This window comes from Lithobates pipiens, unplaced genomic scaffold (assembly GCF_037356315.1).
Source record: "Lithobates pipiens isolate NorthernLeopardFrog02 unplaced genomic scaffold, aLitPip1_a1.2 Scaffold_8, whole genome shotgun sequence".
NCBI classification, from domain to species: Eukaryota; Metazoa; Chordata; class Amphibia; order Anura; family Ranidae; genus Lithobates; species Lithobates pipiens.
In genome coordinates, this window is record NW_027507903.1 from 607,641,505 (window position 1) to 607,656,178 (window position 14,674).

At 52.9% G+C, this 14,674-nt stretch overlaps 12 non-coding genes across 12 annotated transcripts; all 12 read left to right on the forward strand.

Moving 5' to 3' along the window:
* Positions 1-120: 120 nt before the first annotated feature.
* Positions 121-202, forward strand: TRNAS-GCU (transfer RNA serine (anticodon GCU)). Its single transcript has one exon. It is a non-coding gene; the product is annotated as a tRNA-Ser (tRNA).
* A 1,188-nt stretch (positions 203-1,390) lies between these two features.
* On the forward strand, positions 1,391-1,472 carry TRNAS-GCU (transfer RNA serine (anticodon GCU)). Its single transcript has one exon. It is a non-coding gene; the product is annotated as a tRNA-Ser (tRNA).
* A 1,188-nt stretch (positions 1,473-2,660) lies between these two features.
* On the forward strand, positions 2,661-2,742 carry TRNAS-GCU (transfer RNA serine (anticodon GCU)). Its single transcript has one exon. It is a non-coding gene; the product is annotated as a tRNA-Ser (tRNA).
* A 1,188-nt stretch (positions 2,743-3,930) lies between these two features.
* Positions 3,931-4,012, forward strand: TRNAS-GCU (transfer RNA serine (anticodon GCU)). Its single transcript has one exon. It is a non-coding gene; the product is annotated as a tRNA-Ser (tRNA).
* A 1,188-nt stretch (positions 4,013-5,200) lies between these two features.
* TRNAS-GCU (transfer RNA serine (anticodon GCU)) lies at positions 5,201-5,282 on the forward strand. Its single transcript has one exon. It is a non-coding gene; the product is annotated as a tRNA-Ser (tRNA).
* A 1,188-nt stretch (positions 5,283-6,470) lies between these two features.
* On the forward strand, positions 6,471-6,552 carry TRNAS-GCU (transfer RNA serine (anticodon GCU)). The gene has a single exon. It is a non-coding gene; the product is annotated as a tRNA-Ser (tRNA).
* A 1,181-nt stretch (positions 6,553-7,733) lies between these two features.
* On the forward strand, positions 7,734-7,815 carry TRNAS-GCU (transfer RNA serine (anticodon GCU)). The gene has a single exon. It is a non-coding gene; the product is annotated as a tRNA-Ser (tRNA).
* Positions 7,816-9,002: 1,187 nt separating this feature from the next.
* On the forward strand, positions 9,003-9,084 carry TRNAS-GCU (transfer RNA serine (anticodon GCU)). The gene has a single exon. It is a non-coding gene; the product is annotated as a tRNA-Ser (tRNA).
* A 1,189-nt stretch (positions 9,085-10,273) lies between these two features.
* Positions 10,274-10,355, forward strand: TRNAS-GCU (transfer RNA serine (anticodon GCU)). Its single transcript has one exon. It is a non-coding gene; the product is annotated as a tRNA-Ser (tRNA).
* A 1,186-nt stretch (positions 10,356-11,541) lies between these two features.
* Positions 11,542-11,623, forward strand: TRNAS-GCU (transfer RNA serine (anticodon GCU)). Its single transcript has one exon. It is a non-coding gene; the product is annotated as a tRNA-Ser (tRNA).
* A 1,189-nt stretch (positions 11,624-12,812) lies between these two features.
* TRNAS-GCU (transfer RNA serine (anticodon GCU)) lies at positions 12,813-12,894 on the forward strand. Its single transcript has one exon. It is a non-coding gene; the product is annotated as a tRNA-Ser (tRNA).
* A 1,188-nt stretch (positions 12,895-14,082) lies between these two features.
* TRNAS-GCU (transfer RNA serine (anticodon GCU)) lies at positions 14,083-14,164 on the forward strand. The gene has a single exon. It is a non-coding gene; the product is annotated as a tRNA-Ser (tRNA).
* The last annotated feature ends 510 nt before the right edge of the window (positions 14,165-14,674 follow it).

Here is a 14,674-nt window from a genome sequence, read left to right on the forward strand (position 1 = left end):
GCTCAGACATACTCAGTCTCCTGGCTGACTCTCCGTGCGCCCTCCCAGATTGCCGGAATCTGGCTAAGCCCTTCTCAAAAGCCACAGACAAGAAACGGCCCAAGGTTCTAGGTTACACATGACGAGGTGGCCGAGTGGTTAAGGCGATGGACTGCTAATCCATTGTGCTCTGCACGCATGGGTTCGAATCCCATCCTCGTCGGTAGTTTAGTTCGTAATCAATGTAAACGTGCTTAACGTAAAGCATTTCATGGCACAAAGGTCTTGTACACATAGAAAAAAAGGCACTGTCAACCTGGACCTAGACATTCTACCTCCCTTCCATGCCCCCTCCTCGGCCCAATCCACAGCTCTCCCCTCTGCACTCAGTCAGACCCACCCTGTCCCACTTTTGTACTCCCCTCTGTCCACAGCTTTAACTTCTGTGCGAGCCGCCCCCCCCCCAATACCCCCCAGCTCCAGCCCCCGCATTCCTGTTACGCCCTGCACTGCCCCCTGCACCCACTCTGCACTTGACTGGGTTGCAAAGGATGTGCACCACGTGAGGCGCTGTGGCTTAGTTGGTGAAAGCGCCTGTCTAGTAAACAGGAGATCCTGAGTTCAAATCTCAGCAGTGCCTGCCGTGGAGTCTTTCCATTTATAACGTTTTCAGTTTTGCGCAAGCTTAATGGCAGCCTTGAGTCTCCCAAGCGTGGTAGGTTTCCAACCCAGTGCTAGCTTGAGGGAAGACCTTGCCTCCAAAGATTTGAAAAATTCTCACAAAGAGCTATCCCCCAAGTGGGGCGCTGTGGCTTAGTTGGTGAAAGCGCCTGTCTAGTAAACAGGAGATCCTGAGTTCAAATCTCAGCAGTGCCTGCCGTGGAGTCCATCCATTTCTAACATTTTCAGTATTGCGCAAGCTGAATGTCACCCCTCAGTCTCCCAAGCGTGGTAGCCCACCGACCCAGCGCTGGACCCAGGCAAGACCCTGCCTCCAACGACTTGAAAAATTCCCACTGTACATATCAGCCTATCAGGCTAAAGATCAGTCCTGGGTGCCCTTTTGAATGCAGGGGACTTATTCTTTGGAGGGAGCCCGCCTTCCCATCAACATTCTGGAGCACAGGACAATTCAGGCCTCCCTTCAATGTTGCATACCTCTTCTTCTGTGAGAACCTCAGATGGGAATCCAGTTGGACAATGCCATGGCTATGGCCTACGTCAATCACCAAGGGGGTCACCGAAGGTGGTGCCTCTCAGAAGGAAGCATATTGCCCCAGGAGGACGTGGTGCTCAGACATACTCAGTCTCCTGGCTGACTCTCCGTGCGCCCTCCCAGATTGCCGGAATCTGGCTAAGCCCTTCTCAAAAGCCACAGACAAGAAACGGCCCAAGGTTCTAGGTTACACATGACGAGGTGGCCGAGTGGTTAAGGCGATGGACTGCTAATCCATTGTGCTCTGCACGCATGGGTTCGAATCCCATCCTCGTCGGTAGTTTAGTTCGTAATCAATGTAAACGTGCTTAACGTAAAGCATTTCATGGCACAAAGGTCTTGTACACATAGAAAAAAAGGCACTGTCAACCTGGACCTAGACATTCTACCTCCCTTCCATGCCCCCTCCTCGGCCCAATCCACAGCTCTCCCTCTGCACTCAGTCAGACCCACCCTGTCCCACTTTTGTACTCCCCTCTGTCCACAGCTTTAACTTCTGTGCGAGCCGCCCCCCCCCCCAATACCCCCCAGCTCCAGCCCCCGCATTCCTGTTACGCCCTGCACTGCCCCCTGCACCCACTCTGCACTTGACTGGGTTGCAAAGGATGTGCACCACGTGAGGCGCTGTGGCTTAGTTGGTGAAAGCGCCTGTCTAGTAAACAGGAGATCCTGAGTTCAAATCTCAGCAGTGCCTGCCGTGGAGTCTTTCCATTTATAACGTTTTCAGTTTTGCGCAAGCTTAATGGCAGCCTTGAGTCTCCCAAGCGTGGTAGGTTTCCAACCCAGTGCTAGCTTGAGGGAAGACCTTGCCTCCAAAGATTTGAAAAATTCTCACAAAGAGCTATCCCCCAAGTGGGGCGCTGTGGCTTAGTTGGTGAAAGCGCCTGTCTAGTAAACAGGAGATCCTGAGTTCAAATCTCAGCAGTGCCTGCCGTGGAGTCCATCCATTTCTAACATTTTCAGTATTGCGCAAGCTGAATGTCACCCCTCAGTCTCCCAAGCGTGGTAGCCCACCGACCCAGCGCTGGACCCAGGCAAGACCCTGCCTCCAACGACTTGAAAAATTCCCACTGTACATATCAGCCTATCAGGCTAAAGATCAGTCCTGGGTGCCCTTTTGAATGCAGGGGACTTATTCTTTGGAGGGAGCCCGCCTTCCCATCAACATTCTGGAGCACAGGACAATTCAGGCCTCCCTTCAATGTTGCATACCTCTTCTTCTGTGAGAACCTCAGATGGGAATCCAGTTGGACAATGCCATGGCTATGGCCTACGTCAATCACCAAGGGGGTCACCGAAGGTGGTGCCTCTCAGAAGGAAGCATATTGCCCCAGGAGGACGTGGTGCTCAGACATACTCAGTCTCCTGGCTGACTCTCCGTGCGCCCTCCCAGATTGCCGGAATCTGGCTAAGGCCTTCTCAAAAGCCACAGACAAGAAACGGCCCAAGGTTCTAGGTTACACATGACGAGGTGGCCGAGTGGTTAAGGCGATGGACTGCTAATCCATTGTGCTCTGCACGCATGGGTTCGAATCCCATCCTCGTCGGTAGTTTAGTTCGTAATCAATGTAAACGTGCTTAACGTAAAGCATTTCATGGCACAAAGGTCTTGTACACATAGAAAAAAAGGCACTGTCAACCTGGACCTAGACATTCTACCTCCCTTCCATGCCCCCTCCTCGGCCCAATCCACAGCTCTCCCCTCTGCACTCAGTCAGACCCACCCTGTCCCACTTTTGTACTCCCCTCTGTCCACAGCTTTAACTTCTGTGCGAGCCGCCCCCCCCCCAATACCCCCCAGCTCCAGCCCCCGCATTCCTGTTACGCCCTGCACTGCCCCCTGCACCCACTCTGCACTTGACTGGGTTGCAAAGGATGTGCACCACGTGAGGCGCTGTGGCTTAGTTGGTGAAAGCGCCTGTCTAGTAAACAGGAGATCCTGAGTTCAAATCTCAGCAGTGCCTGCCGTGGAGTCTTTCCATTTATAACGTTTTCAGTTTTGCGCAAGCTTAATGGCAGCCTTGAGTCTCCCAAGCGTGGTAGGTTTCCAACCCAGTGCTAGCTTGAGGGAAGACCTTGCCTCCAAAGATTTGAAAAATTCTCACAAAGAGCTATCCCCCAAGTGGGGCGCTGTGGCTTAGTTGGTGAAAGCGCCTGTCTAGTAAACAGGAGATCCTGAGTTCAAATCTCAGCAGTGCCTGCCGTGGAGTCCATCCATTTCTAACATTTTCAGTATTGCGCAAGCTGAATGTCACCCCTCAGTCTCCCAAGCGTGGTAGCCCACCGACCCAGCGCTGGACCCAGGCAAGACCCTGCCTCCAACGACTTGAAAAATTCCCACTGTACATATCAGCCTATCAGGCTAAAGATCAGTCCTGGGTGCCCTTTTGAATGCAGGGGACTTATTCTTTGGAGGGAGCCCGCCTTCCCATCAACATTCTGGAGCACAGGACAATTCAGGCCTCCCTTCAATGTTGCATACCTCTTCTTCTGTGAGAACCTCAGATGGGAATCCAGTTGGACAATGCCATGGCTATGGCCTACGTCAATCACCAAGGGGGTCACCGAAGGTGGTGCCTCTCAGAAGGAAGCATATTGCCCCAGGAGGACGTGGTGCTCAGACATACTCAGTCTCCTGGCTGACTCTCCGTGCGCCCTCCCAGATTGCCGGAATCTGGCTAAGGCCTTCTCAAAAGCCACAGACAAGAAACGGCCCAAGGTTCTAGGTTACACATGACGAGGTGGCCGAGCGGTTAAGGCGATGGACTGCTAATCCATTGTGCTCTGCACGCATGGGTTCGAATCCCATCCTCGTCGGTAGTTTAGTTCGTAATCAATGTAAACGTGCTTAACGTAAAGCATTTCATGGCACAAAGGTCTTGTACACATAGAAAAAAAGGCACTGTCAACCTGGACCTAGACATTCTACCTCCCTTCCATGCCCCCTCCTCGGCCCAATCCACAGCTCTCCCCTCTGCACTCAGTCAGACCCACCCTGTCCCACTTTTGTACTCCCCTCTGTCCACAGCTTTAACTTCTGTGCGAGCCGCCCCCCCCCCAATACCCCCCAGCTCCAGCCCCCGCATTCCTGTTACGCCCTGCACTGCCCCCTGCACCCACTCTGCACTTGACTGGGTTGCAAAGGATGTGCACCACGTGAGGCGCTGTGGCTTAGTTGGTGAAAGCGCCTGTCTAGTAAACAGGAGATCCTGAGTTCAAATCTCAGCAGTGCCTGCCGTGGAGTCTTTCCATTTATAACGTTTTCAGTTTTGCGCAAGCTTAATGGCAGCCTTGAGTCTCCCAAGCGTGGTAGGTTTCCAACCCAGTGCTAGCTTGAGGGAAGACCTTGCCTCCAAAGATTTGAAAAATTCTCACAAAGAGCTATCCCCCAAGTGGGGCGCTGTGGCTTAGTTGGTGAAAGCGCCTGTCTAGTAAACAGGAGATCCTGAGTTCAAATCTCAGCAGTGCCTGCCGTGGAGTCCATCCATTTCTAACATTTTCAGTATTGCGCAAGCTGAATGTCACCCCTCAGTCTCCCAAGCGTGGTAGCCCACCGACCCAGCGCTGGACCCAGGCAAGACCCTGCCTCCAACGACTTGAAAAATTCCCACTGTACATATCAGCCTATCAGGCTAAAGATCAGTCCTGGGTGCCCTTTTGAATGCAGGGGACTTATTCTTTGGAGGGAGCCCGCCTTCCCATCAACATTCTGGAGCACAGGACAATTCAGGCCTCCCTTCAATGTTGCATACCTCTTCTTCTGTGAGAACCTCAGATGGGAATCCAGTTGGACAATGCCATGGCTATGGCCTACGTCAATCACCAAGGGGGTCACCGAAGGTGGTGCCTCTCAGAAGGAAGCATATTGCCCCAGGAGGACGTGGTGCTCAGACATACTCAGTCTCCTGGCTGACTCTCCGTGCGCCCTCCCAGATTGCCGGAATCTGGCTAAGCCCTTCTCAAAAGCCACAGACAAGAAACGGCCCAAGGTTCTAGGTTACACATGACGAGGTGGCCGAGTGGGTAAGGCGATGGACTGCTAATCCATTGTGCTCTGCACGCATGGGTTCGAATCCCATCCTCGTCGGTAGTTTAGTTCGTAATCAATGTAAACGTGCTTAACGTAAAGCATTTCATGGCACAAAGGTCTTGTACACATAGAAAAAAAGGCACTGTCAACCTGGACCTAGACATTCTACCTCCCTTCCATGCCCCCTCCTCAGCCCAATCCACAGCTCTCCCCTCTGCACTCAGTCAGACCCACCCTGTCCCACTTTTGTACTCCCCTCTGTCCACAGCTTTAACTTCTGTGCGAGCCGCCCCCCCCCCAATACCCCCCAGCTCCAGCCCCCGCATTCCTGTTACGCCCTGCACTGCCCCCTGCACCCACTCTGCACTTGACTGGGTTGCAAAGGATGTGCACCACGTGAGGCGCTGTGGCTTAGTTGGTGAAAGCGCCTGTCTAGTAAACAGGAGATCCTGAGTTCAAATCTCAGCAGTGCCTGCCGTGGAGTCTTTCCATTTATAACGTTTTCAGTTTTGCGCAAGCTTAATGGCAGCCTTGAGTCTCCCAAGCGTGGTAGGTTTCCAACCCAGTGCTAGCTTGAGGGAAGACCTTGCCTCCAAAGATTTGAAAAATTCTCACAAAGAGCTATCCCCCAAGTGGGGCGCTGTGGCTTAGTTGGTGAAAGCGCCTGTCTAGTAAACAGGAGATCCTGAGTTCAAATCTCAGCAGTGCCTGCCGTGGAGTCCATCCATTTCTAACATTTTCAGTATTGCGCAAGCTGAATGTCACCCCTCAGTCTCCCAAGCGTGGTAGCCCACCGACCCAGCGCTGGACCCAGGCAAGACCCTGCCTCCAACGACTTGAAAAATTCCCACTGTACATATCAGCCTATCAGGCTAAAGATCAGTCCTGGGTGCCCTTTTGAATGCAGGGGACTTATTCTTTGGAGGGAGCCCGCCTTCCCATCAACATTCTGGAGCACAGGACAATTCAGGCCTCCCTTCAATGTTGCATACCTCTTCTTCTGTGAGAACCTCAGATGGGAATCCAGTTGGACAATGCCATGGCTATGGCCTACGTCAATCACCAAGGGGGTCACCGAAGGTGGTGCCTCTCAGAAGGAAGCATATTGCCCCAGGAGGACGTGGTGCTCAGACATACTCAGTCTCCTGGCTGACTCTCCGTGCGCCCTCCCAGATTGCCGGAATCTGGCTAAGCCCTTCTCAAAAGCCACAGACAAGAAACGGCCCAAGGTTCTAGGTTACACATGACGAGGTGGCCGAGTGGTTAAGGCGATGGACTGCTAATCCATTGTGCTCTGCACGCATGGGTTCGAATCCCATCCTCGTCGGTAGTTTAGTTCGTAATCAATGTAAACGTGCTTAACGTAAAGCATTTCATGGCACAAAGGTCTTGTACACATAGAAAAAAAGGCACTGTCAACCTGGACCTAGACATTCTACCTCCCTTCCATGCCCCCTCCTCGGCCCAATCCACAGCTCTCCCCTCTGCACTCAGTCAGACCCACCCTGTCCCACTTTTGTACTCCCCTCTGTCCACAGCTTTAACTTCTGTGCGAGCCGCCCCCCCCCAATACACTCCAGCCCCCGCATTCCTGTTACGCCCTGCACTGCCCCCTGCACCCACTCTGCACTTGACTGGGTTGCAAAGGATGTGCACCACGTGAGGCGCTGTGGCTTAGTTGGTGAAAGCGCCTGTCTAGTAAACAGGAGATCCTGAGTTCAAATCTCAGCAGTGCCTGCCGTGGAGTCTTTCCATTTATAACGTTTTCAGTTTTGCGCAAGCTTAATGGCAGCCTTGAGTCTCCCAAGCGTGGTAGGTTTCCAACCCAGTGCTAGCTTGAGGGAAGACCTTGCCTCCAAAGATTTGAAAAATTCTCACAAAGAGCTATCCCCCAAGTGGGGCGCTGTGGCTTAGTTGGTGAAAGCGCCTGTCTAGTAAACAGGAGATCCTGAGTTCAAATCTCAGCAGTGCCTGCCGTGGAGTCCATCCATTTCTAACATTTTCAGTATTGCGCAAGCTGAATGTCACCCCTCAGTCTCCCAAGCGTGGTAGCCCACCGACCCAGCGCTGGACCCAGGCAAGACCCTGCCTCCAACGACTTGAAAAATTCCCACTGTACATATCAGCCTATCAGGCTAAAGATCAGTCCTGGGTGCCCTTTTGAATGCAGGGGACTTATTCTTTGGAGGGAGCCCGCCTTCCCATCAACATTCTGGAGCACAGGACAATTCAGGCCTCCCTTCAATGTTGCATACCTCTTCTTCTGTGAGAACCTCAGATGGGAATCCAGTTGGACAATGCCATGGCTATGGCCTACGTCAATCACCAAGGGGGTCACCGAAGGTGGTGCCTCTCAGAAGGAAGCATATTGCCCCAGGAGGACGTGGTGCTCAGACATACTCAGTCTCCTGGCTGACTCTCCGTGCGCCCTCCCAGATTGCCGGAATCTGGCTAAGCCCTTCTCAAAAGCCACAGACAAGAAACGGCCCAAGGTTCTAGGTTACACATGACGAGGTGGCCGAGTGGTTAAGGCGATGGACTGCTAATCCATTGTGCTCTGCACGCATGGGTTCGAATCCCATCCTCGTCGGTAGTTTAGTTCGTAATCAATGTAAACGTGCTTAACGTAAAGCATTTCATGGCACAAAGGTCTTGTACACATAGAAAAAAAGGCACTGTCAACCTGGACCTAGACATTCTACCTCCCTTCCATGCCCCCTCCTCGGCCCAATCCACAGCTCTCCCCTCTGCACTCAGTCAGACCCACCCTGTCCCACTTTTGTACTCCCCTCTGTCCACAGCTTTAACTTCTGTGCGAGCCGCCCCCCCCCAATACCCCCCAGCTCCAGCCCCCGCATTCCTGTTACGCCTTGCACTGCCCCCTGCACCCACTCTGCACTTGACTGGGTTGCAAAGGATGTGCACCACGTGAGGCGCTGTGGCTTAGTTGGTGAAAGCGCCTGTCTAGTAAACAGGAGATCCTGAGTTCAAATCTCAGCAGTGCCTGCCGTGGAGTCTTTCCATTTATAACGTTTTCAGTTTTGCGCAAGCTTAATGGCAGCCTTGAGTCTCCCAAGCGTGGTAGGTTTCCAACCCAGTGCTAGCTTGAGGGAAGACCTTGCCTCCAAAGATTTGAAAAATTCTCACAAAGAGCTATCCCCCAAGTGGGGCGCTGTGGCTTAGTTGGTGAAAGCGCCTGTCTAGTAAACAGGAGATCCTGAGTTCAAATCTCAGCAGTGCCTGCCGTGGAGTCCATCCATTTCTAACATTTTCAGTATTGCGCAAGCTGAATGTCACCCCTCAGTCTCCCAAGCGTGGTAGCCCACCGACCCAGCGCTGGACCCAGGCAAGACCCTGCCTCCAACGACTTGAAAAATTCCCACTGTACATATCAGCCTATCAGGCTAAAGATCAGTCCTGGGTGCCCTTTTGAATGCAGGGGACTTATTCTTTGGAGGGAGCCCGCCTTCCCATCAACATTCTGGAGCACAGGACAATTCAGGCCTCCCTTCAATGTTGCATACCTCTTCTTCTGTGAGAACCTCAGATGGGAATCCAGTTGGACAATGCCATGGCTATGGCCTACGTCAATCACCAAGGGGGTCACCGAAGGTGGTGCCTCTCAGAAGGAAGCATATTGCCCCAGGAGGACGTGGTGCTCAGACATACTCAGTCTCCTGGCTGACTCTCCGTGCGCCCTCCCAGATTGCCGGAATCTGGCTAAGCCCTTCTCAAAAGCCACAGACAAGAAACGGCCCAAGGTTCTAGGTTACACATGACGAGGTGGCCGAGTGGTTAAGGCGATGGACTGCTAATCCATTGTGCTCTGCACGCATGGGTTCGAATCCCATCCTCGTCGGTAGTTTAGTTCGTAATCAATGTAAACGTGCTTAACGTAAAGGTCACATGCACAAAGGTCTTGTACACATAGAAAAAAAGGCACTGTCAACCTGGACCTAGACATTCTACCTCCCTTCCATGCCCCCTCCTCGGCCCAATCCACAGCTCTCCCCTCTGCACTCAGTCAGACCCACCCTGTCCCACTTTTGTACTCCCCTCTGTCCACAGCTTTAACTTCTGTGCGAGCCGCCCCCCCCCCCCCAATACCCCCCAGCTCCAGCCCCCGCATTCCTGTTACGCCCTGCACTGCCCCCTGCACCCACTCTGCACTTGACTGGGTTGCAAAGGATGTGCACCACGTGAGGCGCTGTGGCTTAGTTGGTGAAAGCGCCTGTCTAGTAAACAGGAGATCCTGAGTTCAAATCTCAGCAGTGCCTGCCGTGGAGTCTTTCCATTTATAACGTTTTCAGTTTTGCGCAAGCTTAATGGCAGCCTTGAGTCTCCCAAGCGTGGTAGGTTTCCAACCCAGTGCTAGCTTGAGGGAAGACCTTGCCTCCAAAGATTTGAAAAATTCTCACAAAGAGCTATCCCCCAAGTGGGGCGCTGTGGCTTAGTTGGTGAAAGCGCCTGTCTAGTAAACAGGAGATCCTGAGTTCAAATCTCAGCAGTGCCTGCCGTGGAGTCCATCCATTTCTAACATTTTCAGTATTGCGCAAGCTGAATGTCACCCCTCAGTCTCCCAAGCGTGGTAGCCCACCGACCCAGCGCTGGACCCAGGCAAGACCCTGCCTCCAACGACTTGAAAAATTCCCACTGTACATATCAGCCTATCAGGCTAAAGATCAGTCCTGGGTGCCCTTTTGAATGCAGGGGACTTATTCTTTGGAGGGAGCCCGCCTTCCCATCAACATTCTGGAGCACAGGACAATTCAGGCCTCCCTTCAATGTTGCATACCTCTTCTTCTGTGAGAACCTCAGATGGGAATCCAGTTGGACAATGCCATGGCTATGGCCTACGTCAATCACCAAGGGGGTCACCGAAGGTGGTGCCTCTCAGAAGGAAGCATATTGCCCCAGGAGGACGTGGTGCTCAGACATACTCAGTCTCCTGGCTGACTCTCCGTGCGCCCTCCCAGATTGCCGGAATCTGGCTAAGCCCTTCTCAAAAGCCACAGACAAGAAACGGCCCAAGGTTCTAGGTTACACATGACGAGGTGGCCGAGTGGTTAAGGCGATGGACTGCTAATCCATTGTGCTCTGCACGCATGGGTTCGAATCCCATCCTCGTCGGTAGTTTAGTTCGTAATCAATGTAAACGTGCTTAACGTAAAGCATTTCATGGCACAAAGGTCTTGTACACATAGAAAAAAAGGCACTGTCAACCTGGACCTAGACATTCTACCTCCCTTCCATGCCCCCTCCTCGGCCCAATCCACAGCTCTCCCCTCTGCACTCAGTCAGACCCACCCTGTCCCACTTTTGTACTCCCCTCTGTCCACAGCTTTAACTTCTGTGCGAGCCGCCCCCCCCAATACCCCCCAGCTCCAGCCCCCGCATTCCTGTTACGCCCTGCACTGCCCCCTGCACCCACTCTGCACTTGACTGGGTTGCAAAGCATGTGCACCACGTGAGGCGCTGTGGCTTAGTTGGTGAAAGCGCCTGTCTAGTAAACAGGAGATCCTGAGTTCAAATCTCAGCAGTGCCTGCCGTGGAGTCTTTCCATTTATAACGTTTTCAGTTTTGCGCAAGCTTAATGGCAGCCTTGAGTCTCCCAAGCGTGGTAGGTTTCCAACCCAGTGCTAGCTTGAGGGAAGACCTTGCCTCCAAAGATTTGAAAAATTCTCACAAAGAGCTATCCCCCAAGTGGGGCGCTGTGGCTTAGTTGGTGAAAGCGCCTGTCTAGTAAACAGGAGATCCTGAGTTCAAATCTCAGCAGTGCCTGCCGTGGAGTCCATCCATTTCTAACATTTTCAGTATTGCGCAAGCTTAATGTCACCCCTCAGTCTCCCAAGCGTGGTAGCCCACCGACCCAGCGCTGGACCCAGGCAAGACCCTGCCTCCAACGACTTGAAAAATTCCCACTGTACATATCAGCCTATCAGGCTAAAGATCAGTCCTGGGTGCCCTTTTGAATGCAGGGGACTTATTCTTTGGAGGGAGCCCGCCTTCCCATCAACATTCTGGAGCACAGGACAATTCAGGCCTCCCTTCAATGTTGCATACCTCTTCTTCTGTGAGAACCTCAGATGGGAATCCAGTTGGACAATGCCATGGCTATGGCCTACGTCAATCACCAAGGGGGTCACTGAAGGTGGTGCCTCTCAGAAGGAAGCATATTGCCCCAGGAGGACGTGGTGCTCAGACATACTCAGTCTCCTGGCTGACTCTCCGTGCGCCCTCCCAGATTGCCGGAATCTGGCTAAGCCCTTCTCAAAAGCCACAGACAAGAAACGGCCCAAGGTTCTAGGTTACACATGACGAGGTGGCCGAGTGGTTAAGGCGATGGACTGCTAATCCATTGTGCTCTGCACGCATGGGTTCCAATCCCATCCTCGTCGGTAGTTTAGTTCGTAATCAATGTAAACGTGCTTAACGTAAAGCATTTCATGGCACAAAGGTCTTGTACACATAGAAAAAAAGGCACTGTCGACCTGGACCTAGACATTCTACCTCCCTTCCATGCCCCCTCCTCGGCCCAATCCACAGCTCTCCCCTCTGCACTCAGTCAGACCCACCCTGTCCCACTTTTGTACTCCCCTCTGTCCACAGCTTTAACTTCTGTGCGAGCCGCCCCCCCCCCCAATACCCCCCAGCTCCAGCCCCCGCATTCCTGTTACGCCCTGCACTGCCCCCTGCACCCACTCTGCACTTGACTGGGTTGCAAAGGATGTGCACCACGTGAGGCGCTGTGGCTTAGTTGGTGAAAGCGCCTGTCTAGTAAACAGGAGATCCTGAGTTCAAATCTCAGCAGTGCCTGCCGTGGAGTCTTTCCATTTATAACGTTTTCAGTTTTGCGCAAGCTTAATGGCAGCCTTGAGTCTCCCAAGCGTGGTAGGTTTCCAACCCAGTGCTAGCTTGAGGGAAGACCTTGCCTCCAAAGATTTGAAAAATTCTCACAAAGAGCTATCCCCCAAGTGGGGCGCTGTGGCTTAGTTGGTGAAAGCGCCTGTCTAGTAAACAGGAGATCCTGAGTTCAAATCTCAGCAGTGCCTGCCGTGGAGTCCATCCATTTCTAACATTTTCAGTATTGCGCAAGCTGAATGTCACCCCTCAGTCTCCCAAGCGTGGTAGCCCACCGACCCAGCGCTGGACCCAGGCAAGACCCTGCCTCCAACGACTTGAAAAATTCCCACTGTACATATCAGCCTATCAGGCTAAAGATCAGTCCTGGGTGCCCTTTTGAATGCAGGGGACTTATTCTTTGGAGGGAGCCCGCCTTCCCATCAACATTCTGGAGCACAGGACAATTCAGGCCTCCCTTCAATGTTGCATACCTCTTCTTCTGTGAGAACCTCAGATGGGAATCCAGTTGGACAATGCCATGGCTATGGCCTACGTCAATCACCAAGGGGGTCACCGAAGGTGGTGCCTCTCAGAAGGAAGCATATTGCCCCAGGAGGACGTGGTGCTCAGACATACTCAGTCTCCTGGCTGACTCTCCGTGCGCCCTCCCAGATTGCCGGAATCTGGCTAAGCCCTTCTCAAAAGCCACAGACAAGAAACGGCCCAAGGTTCTAGGTTACACATGACGAGGTGGCCGAGTGGTTAAGGCGATGGACTGCTAATCCATTGTGCTCTGCACGCATGGGTTCGAATCCCATCCTCGTCGGTAGTTTAGTTCGTAATCAATGTAAACGTGCTTAACGTAAAGCATTTCATGGCACAAAGGTCTTGTACACATAGAAAAAAAGGCACTGTCAACCTGGACCTAGACATTCTACCTCCCTTCCATGCCCCCTCCTCGGCCCAATCCACAGCTCTCCCCTCTGCACTCAGTCAGACCCACCCTGTCCCACTTTTGTACTCCCCTCTGTCCACAGCTTTAACTTCTGTGCGAGCCGCCCCCCCCCCAATACCCCCCAGCTCCAGCCCCCGCATTCCTGTTACGCCCTGCACTGCCCCCTGCACCCACTCTGCACTTGACTGGGTTGCAAAGGATGTGCACCACGTGAGGCGCTGTGGCTTAGTTGGTGAAAGCGCCTGTCTAGTAAACAGGAGATCCTGAGTTCAAATCTCAGCAGTGCCTGCCGTGGAGTCTTTCCATTTATAACGTTTTCAGTTTTGCGCAAGCTTAATGGCAGCCTTGAGTCTCCCAAGCGTGGTAGGTTTCCAACCCAGTGCTAGCTTGAGGGAAGACCTTGCCTCCAAAGATTTGAAAAATTCTCACAAAGAGCTATCCCCCAAGTGGGGCGCTGTGGCTTAGTTGGTGAAAGCGCCTGTCTAGTAAACAGGAGATCCTGAGTTCAAATCTCAGCAGTGCCTGCCGTGGAGTCCATCCATTTCTAACATTTTCAGTATTGCGCAAGCTGAATGTCACCCCTCAGTCTCCCAAGCGTGGTAGCCCACCGACCCAGCGCTGGACCCAGGCAAGACCCTGCCTCCAACGACTTGAAAAATTCCCACTGTACATATCAGCCTATCAGGCTAAAGATCAGTCCTGGGTGCCCTTTTGAATGCAGGGGACTTATTCTTTGGAGGGAGCCCGCCTTCCCATCAACATTCTGGAGCACAGGACAATTCAGGCCTCCCTTCAATGTTGCATACCTCTTCTTCTGTGAGAACCTCAGATGGGAATCCAGTTGGACAATGCCATGGCTATGGCCTACGTCAATCACCAAGGGGGTCACCGAAGGTGGTGCCTCTCAGAAGGAAGCATATTGCCCCAGGAGGACGTGGTGCTCAGACATACTCAGTCTCCTGGCTGACTCTCCGTGCGCCCTCCCAGATTGCCGCAATCTGGCTAAGCCCTTCTCAAAAGCCACAGACAAGAAACGGCCCAAGGTTCTAGGTTACACATGACGAGGTGGCCGAGTGGTTAAGGCGATGGACTGCTAATCCATTGTGCTCTGCACGCATGGGTTCGAATCCCATCCTCGTCGGTAGTTTAGTTCGTAATCAATGTAAACGTGCTTAACGTAAAGCATTTCATGGCACAAAGGTCTTGTACACATAGAAAAAAAGGCACTGTCAACCTGGACCTAGACATTCTACCTCCCTTCCATGCCCCCTCCTCGGCCCAATCCACAGCTCTCCCCTCTGCACTCAGTCAGACCCACCCTGTCCCACTTTTGTACTCCCCTCTGTCCACAGCTTTAACTTCTGTGCGAGCCGCCCCCCCCCAATACCCCCCAGCTCCAGCCCCCGCATTCCTGTTACGCCCTGCACTGCCCCCTGCACCCACTCTGCACTTGACTGGGTTGCAAAGGATGTGCACCACGTGAGGCGCTGTGGCTTAGTTGGTGAAAGCGCCTGTCTAGTAAACAGGAGATCCTGAGTTCAAATCTCAGCAGTGCCTGCCGTGGAGTCTTTCCATTTATAACGTTTTCAGTTTTGCGCAAGCTTAATGGCAGCCTTGAGTCTCCCAAGCGTGGTAGGTTTCCAACCCAGTG